This window comes from Globicephala melas, chromosome 3 (genome assembly GCF_963455315.2).
Source record: "Globicephala melas chromosome 3, mGloMel1.2, whole genome shotgun sequence".
NCBI classification, from domain to species: domain Eukaryota; kingdom Metazoa; phylum Chordata; class Mammalia; order Artiodactyla; family Delphinidae; genus Globicephala; species Globicephala melas.
In genome coordinates, this window is record NC_083316.1 from 5,448,281 (window position 1) to 5,456,271 (window position 7,991).

The window sequence follows — 7,991 nt, forward strand, 5'->3', positions numbered from 1 at the left end:
ACAGTTAAGAGAGCAAGTAGGGCTTAGGTGATTTCCACCCTTAGGTAGATTACAGTGACTAAGATGAGCCACTAAAATTTAAGATTTCTTTTTTTTTAGAAATGAGTCATTTCTACTATATATTGTTGCTGCCTTTCTGAAGACTGCCCTCTTACTATGTAACTTCTATACCCCGGTACTGACCATGAGTGAGAAGTCCTCCTGGATGTCACATTTCCTAGGGAAGAAAAGAAGCCACATTTGTGGTTTTTATTAATTCAGCAGACATTTAAACTTTTCTTAGGATGATTTCTCTGTGGAGTGGAATGTTTAACTCGTGACTTGGACTTACGTTTGTCAACTATAATCTGATTATTGATGAAACCAAAAGGATTGTTTTGGTAGAGTCCTCACTCTTAACTGAATTACATTCAGGAGGGATCAGCAAATTTTAAAAATAGTCTTAGATTTCTGGTTTTGCTTCTAATTTCTGTGCACTGTGTATGCAGAATTTGAGGAGTCTTGCTGTGTACCCAAACATATGCAACATGTATGTAGTTTTAAAGTTATTTGTGCAATGACCTGAAAGTTTATATACGAAATTGTCAGCAGTTTCCCTGTCCCCAACTTCTGAATTTTTTTAACTATTGTGAATCACCATTGCTTTCTTTCTGTCTAATGTTTGAAAATTATTTGTATTTCCATTTCTAAATACATTTTTAAAATGACTTTCCAATGACAACCTATTGGAATATAGCACCCCATAACGGACTGATGGGGGCTTAGTTATTATCTGGAATCTTCTACATGCACTTAGTGTGTTTAGCTGTGTAAAACATAAAAGTCAGCCTGGCCTTTATCCTGGAAATGTACAGCTGAAAAGACGACCTGACATGGATAATTTCATTAAGGTTCCTGTTTATCATCTTATTTTGGAAGGAATTTTAATACTCTGGCTAATCAGACTTCTTTTTCTCTAAAACACACAAGCTACAAGAACGAGTTCTGATCTTACAGTCAAGGAAAAGGAAGAACTGATTGAAGCTTGGCAACCAGAACCTCTTGTTTCTCTTGTCTCAAGAGACCTTCCTGCTGTCAACCATAATATTGTTTCAGGCCCTCCAAAAGCCATAACATTGTGGTGAATGGAAAAGAAGGTATAAACTTTGCCTCGTTCAATTTTCTTGGATTGTTGGATAACCCTAGGCTCAAGGCAGCAGCTTTGGCATCTCTAAAGACGTATGGTGTGGGAACTTGTGGACCTAGAGGATTTTATGGCACATTTGATGTGCACTTGGATTTGGAAGACCGCCTGGCAAAATTTATGAAGACAGAAGCAGCCATTATACACTCATATGGATTTGCCGTGATAGCCGGCGCTACTGCTGCTTACTGTAAGAGAGGGGACGTTGTGTCTGTAGATAAAGCGGCCTGCTTCGCTATTCAGAAGGGATTACAGGCATCACGTAGTGAAAGTAAGTATTTAACCATAATGATACGGATGACCTGGAACAACCACTAAAAGAACAAGAGACTGAAGATGAAAAGAATCCTTGCAAGGCTCGTGTAACTCGACGTTTCATTGTAGTCGAAGCGTTGTACATTAATACTAGAAAGATTTGCCCTCTTCCAGAACTGGTTCAGTTAAAGTACAAATATAACGCAAGGATCTTTCTGGAGGAAAGCCTTTCGTTTGGAGTCCTGGAGGAGCATGGCTGAGGAGTCACTGAGCATTTTGGAATCAGTATTGATCATATTGATCTTATCAGTGCCAACACGGAGAATTCACTTGCTTCTGTTGGGGGTTTCTGCTGTGGTAGGTCTTCCGTAACTGACCGTTTGTGACTTTCCGGCCAGGGACACTGCTTTTCAGCTTCGTTACCCCTCCCCTGTTAGCTGCTGCTGCCACTGAGACACTCAACATCACGGAAGAAAATCCAGGAAAAGTGCAAACGAATCCATAAAGCTTTACAAGGCATTTCTGGATTAAAAGTGGTGGGTGAGTTCATTTCTCCGGCATGTCACCTCCTGCTGGAAGAGAGCACTGCGTGTCGAGAAAGAGAGGTTAAACTACTTCAGGAAATTGCAACTCAGTGCATGGACAGAGGCATCACGTGAACTCAGGAGCACTACCTGGAGAAAGAAGAGAAGTGTCTCCCTCCTCTGTGCATTAGGGTTGTGGTCACAGGGGAACAAACAGAAGAGGAACTGGAGAAAGCTGTGTCCACGATCAGCAAGGTGGCCCAGACCATGCTGCTTTAGTCTGGGGCCTGGCGGTTGCTCACCACGCAACACGCAGACAGACCTCAGAGTCACTGCAGGGCGAGCCAGAGGGGGCCTGCGGGTACAAGACGGGGTGTCACTAGATGAGAAGGATGCTGGTTACTTAAAAGAAAACACATCCAAAAGCCCAAGTAATGACAGCATATAACTGATATTTAAATTCTGCTATTTTATACTATTTAAATGTTTTATTAACACTAGGTTTTTATATTCTTCTTTTTGTTGTCATTGTTTAAAAATGGAGCTTCAGTTTCTTTTCTTTCCCTTCTAATGGTAAAGATTGTGAGCACTCCTTAACATCTCATAGAAAATTGTTTGCAACATTAAAGCTTAGAGGCAATTCAGCATATACGTTACAAAAGGTATTGAAGATCTAATTCAACCATATCTTTTTCAGTCTTCGTCATGTGAAACTCAATTGTGGTTAATATATAGAGGAATACTTTTTGTGTGATTATTATAAACTTTTCATGATAATATATTGAATCCTAGAATTTTTATATACACTAAATACTGATGTTGCACCGTTTATAACAGTGAATCTTAGCATCCTTGACCAGAGAATAGTCATTATACTTCCTAAGTGAGCAACAATTTAAATCAAATACTATTTTATTTTAGTAAGTTGACCTTTACATTCATTATGTGTTGACTTCTAATCTGTTTTCAGAGGAGGATTATTGTGATGATCCCAAAATAGAAATCATGTCCTTGATATTTTAGAATATCTTGAATGTATTCTTCTTTGTATAGTGGGTTTCCTGGGGATGTATAACTACAGGCTTTTTCTAAGCTAAGAAAATGAGACCTTTATTTCTTTTCAGCTTATGAATTCCAGATATCTAAAAAAGATGGGAAAGCACTAAAAATAAAATTTTTAAGCTGTGCTTTAGCTATCTGTTTTTCCCTTAGCAAACCAAGTTGGGTGGTATAAATGTTTGTGATATGTCCCACAAGATAGTACATAAATATTACACTATTACTCCAACTATTATTAAAGGGAAAGGAATAAAATTATATTGAAAATGTCATTTTATAATGTATGTTCATATTAACAAATGGTCTTCAACATCTTTTTAAATAACATATATATTTTTAATGTTTAGTTTCTATTTTGCTTGAGGTATTTTGTACATATGTGTCTTGTGATTGCTACTGCTTTAAAGGATACAGTACTCTTTGGGGGATGAATTTGCTTTGTTTTTAATGAAATAAACCTACATTCCTGATTAAAAAACAAAAACAAACAAAAAAAAAAGGATTGGGGCACTGCTTTTGCTTATAGCATCCTTTCCCTCTTCCCCAGGACACTTTGCCAACCTCTGTACATCCATGAAGGCTCACTGTGGAATCTCATACAAGTCAGCTCTATGTGCACTTTCCCCACTTTTATTTCCATTGACCTCTATCTCTCTGTTGTTCATTCCTTCCTCAATCAACTTGTAATTTTCCAAGTTGGACATTGGGTGAAGTAAGAAACTCTTATCCAATTAGGTGAATGAATGGAAAAAGCTCCCCCTATTCTGGCAGTATTTAATTGTTGTAGGATTATTGGCAGAGGTTTACTCATAGGATTTTAATAGGCAGATCCTTTAAATCAGTGTATCCCAATTGATCGACAGACTCCTGGGGTCAGAGAAGGTAGTAAAGGGGGTCTCTGAACTATTAACAGATCCTTCCAGTGAATAAGACACATGCTTGGATAGCAGCATGGAAATCACGTAAATGTGGAGTTTCATTATTGGCTTGAATGATAGCAATTTGATGTGCTTAAACTGTTTTTTCTAAGTAAATTGAGGACTTGGTATTTATCTTTGATAAATATAAATGAGAAAACAAGTTTTCCTTACTTAGTAAAGTTTTGCTTAAAACCTTCTTACAAGTGGGAGGATATGAAGTTCCCTAGATGGTGAGAAGGTTGAGACCCTGATAGGGAAAGTCTCCTCTGCACAGAGTCGGCCTGAGATGTTCCAGAAAAATGTTCCTGGAAAACATTCTCATTCTATGGACTCTCCATACTTCCAAAGACTTGATTATGTTGAAGCTGCTAGAGATGGAAACTTTGGTGCAAGCCTAGAAAATTGGTAGTAACAACTAGCAATTCATTAAGGTCCTTCTGACTTCAATTATCAGCTGTCTTCACATGCCTTTTACAGAAGCTTCCGTGGTCCATTACTGCTGTTAGTCCTTTCGGCAAGAGGCAGTGTTTTGAACGTACCAAGTATGTCTGAATGGTAGATATATTTTTTAAAATCTTTAGCAGGAGTGTTTGTCTCATTAACATTTGAGCAGCATCGACAGGTGTCTTCAAGGTCCAAACCATTATTTATGCTACAATTGATCACTGTTCTAACACAAAAGGACAAATTTAATTGATTTAAGGTAGTTTCCCATAGTTTAGCCTGTTCCACATCTTAATATGGGAACCTCCTTCATCGAAAGGTCTTTGACATGGATATGCCATGCTCTTCCAAGGTAGGCAGTGCATAAGTTACAGAAGGGTACCTCTTGCTTACCCCTTCATGGATCTCAGATGTAAACCCAGTGATTTCTCCCCTGACATATATGATTTTTGTACCACTCTAAATTATGTTACTGTAAATTATTTTAGTTTGAAGCCTTAAGAGATTATTCATTAACATCCCTTTCTTTCCTGCCTGCCTGAATTAGGGACCAGCTGAGAAATAATGTAGGTGTCAAGCCACTAGGGATAAAACTTTACTACCGATAACATTTTTTTTCCTCTAAAATGTAGTTATGTCTGTGATAAAAATGGACTTGTGCCCGCATCCCTCAATTCTGCTTGTCCACTCACCCAGTCACTGAGTAAGTCCTTCCTAGGGGAAAGCCCCTGCGGCAGGGTAGACAACAGACCAGACTGCATGGTCTGCATGGAGAAAGGAGAGAAGAGGGGCTTCTGTTCCTTCGGGACCCCCTGGGGTGGAATGAGTACGGGTTGGGGGTGAGAGCAGCAGCCATACTCCCGTGGAACACCCTCTGTATGTAATCACAAGGTCAAGGGGAAAAAGAGTCTTTATGACAGTCTTCGGGAGGGGATTTGTGGACCAGCCAGTTACTGATGTGTTTTTCAGAAAACCGATTTGGAAGCTTCTGTCTATAAACACAGCTTTCACTAAAAGCTGACTTCATCTTGCCTGTGGGTCTTCTAAGGACTTAGCATTTTCACTTTCTCTTTTTTCTGTAAGCTTTGTGGATGTATTTCATTTCGTACTGGTAACACCAACATATGGGTGAGTGTATTAGTCAGCTTTTGCTATGCTAATGCTGTGTATCAAACAAGCCCAAACATCAGTGGTTTCCAATAGCAAAGACTTCTTCTTGCTCAAGGATCTGTGGGTTGGCTAGCCTTGGCAGGCCTTGACTGCACTGGGCTCCAGACTGTCAGGCTCAGGTCTCCTCCAGGTGTTTTCTCATCCTGGACCAGTGGCCACCTGGGATGAGAGACAGGATGGCAGGAGCTGAGCCAAGGATGAGGTGGCATCTGAAAGCAGCCACTTGCATCAGCCTGCTCACATTCCATCAGCCAAAGTGACTCGTGTTTTCAGACCCAGCGTCATGGACAGAGGAGGAGGGATGAATATTTGCCGCCACACCAAAGGTAGAGCCGTGGCAGGTGAAAAAGGAAGTTGCAGGGAGTGTGTTCAGTGACCACTTCCTTGTTTGGGTATCTCCTCTCCCACTCTGGAATCAGACAGAATTGGGTTTGAATCCCGGTTGTAGACCTATGAGTTGGACCAGGTGATTCTTGAGCTGTGACAGAGAGAAAGAACCAGGACTAAAAGCCAAGTCAGGTCACAGGGAAAGAGGACACTCCATGAAGGGAGCAGCAGGGACTGGACACAGCTGTGCATCTGGGATCGTGAAGGTACAACAGCTTGAGGAAGGAGAGAAGCCTGAAGAAGCTGGTGGGGAAGAGGGGGCATTTGCACATGCATTTATTTATTCAGATTAGAGGAAACTGAGCTTGTTTATTGGCTTATGCAAAGAGTGCAGAAGAGAGGGAGAAGCTGAGAGCAGAGGAGAAAAAGTCTACAAACAGGTCCAAAGTCACGCAAAGAGGCCACGCTGAGCACAGACGGGGTTGCCCCCCAGATGCCTGGGGTCCTCCCAAAGAGGAAAAGATGACTGGGGATGAAGATGCAGTGGGTGGAAGGACCGTCTGAATGAAGTAGGAAGGGAAATCATCCGAGTGTGGGGCTGTGGAGCTGCATGTGGAACAGGAGGGTTGACGGGTTGATGGATCATAGCAGGTAGCAGATTAGGCCAAGTAAAAGGGGTGGTGTGGCTTGAGAAATCATAGAGTTTCCATCTCTGTGTGTCTTCCCATCAAGCCTGACCTGCTGTGCTGGAGAAGCTGTGAGGCTGGATGAGGACCCAGCAGCGTCCATGAGCAGAGGGTTAACATCTTGGTTGAGAGCAGTCCTGGTGATGAAGCCTCTGGTCCAGGTGGGCGGGGAAGGAACTGAGCCCAGATATGATTCATCCCAGGAACAGGAGGCTGGCAGGGACAACTGTGGAAGGGAGGCTTTTAAAGGCCCCCATTGACTCTATTACCAAAACCCCCAGTGTGGAAAACCATCCACCATCCACCCGTCACCATCTCTCACCATCTTTCAGGTTCTCCCGCCTTACCTCTCTTTAGGACCAGCTACATAATTTGCAAGGCCTGCTGCAAAATTAAGATGCAGGGCCACTTATTCAAAAGTGGAAAATGTAAAGATGATGACAGCAGAGAATTAAACCAAGTACGGGGTCGTTCTAAGCCCCAGGCCCTGTGTGACAGAGCGAGTCACATACCCAGGAAGCCACTCCATGTTCCTAGCGCTCTGATCTCAGCGCACAAACTTCCCATGCTTTCTCATCCCCGACCCCTTCCGCATACACCATCTTCTACCTCCTTTGTCCTTCCTGGTCAGCTATTCTCAAGTGAAAATCCATTTCTAAGCCAGTTCTTTAGGCTTCCTGAGGACACTGTTCTAATTTCTAGTACACTGAGCTTTTCATGTTTCGACTATACTTTACATAAGGTTGTTAAGGGAATGAATGAACAAATAAATAAAAAATCAGCTCTGAAGAATCAAATCCAATGCAACAAACCACAAGAAACCCTGTCCCCCAGCAGTACACCTGCACAGGCATGCAGTCCTCTTCCAGAATCAAAGGAAGTTTCTGCATTCCTCTCCTGGTGAAGGTGAAGGTGAAGGAAACCTTATGGTTTTCACGTGCTACAGGTATTTAATTCATCAACTCACTCAAATCCTGCCCCATGACAGAAATGATCTGAGGACATGGTGCAAAAATATCATTTACTTCTAAACCGTGAAAAAGTAAATGACTTAATATTTGCTTTTTGGTTTCTTTGTCTTCCTTTCCAGAAGATTTGAAGCTGTTGATAAGAAAAGATAAATGAAGCTGAGTCATTCAGATGAACACAAAAGTTCAAGATCATATAGCAGGAGGAGAAGGTAAGGATATTACTAACACAAGATCGTACAGTTTCTATGTTGAACATTAGATTTGACTCAGAGTTTCTCGGTAGCAAAAGCAAAGACAGGGAAGGTGCTTTATAGATTTCTATTTGTCAGATCATGTTCAGATTGGCGTAGACCCAGAGGTGCTGCAAGGTCCACACCTCTCTACAAGGACCCCAAGTGAAGCGTGAGCACCCGGCAAGGGGCTTGGCAAATGGACCCTTTTCCTCTTGGATG

General features: G+C 41.6%; 1 pseudogene; it reads left to right on the forward strand.

Annotated features, from left to right (window-relative positions):
* The first annotated feature begins 1,110 nt into the window (after nucleotides 1-1,110).
* On the forward strand, nucleotides 1,111-2,241 carry LOC115853139 (serine palmitoyltransferase 1 pseudogene; annotated as a pseudogene).
* Nucleotides 2,242-7,991: the final 5,750 nt, after the last annotated feature.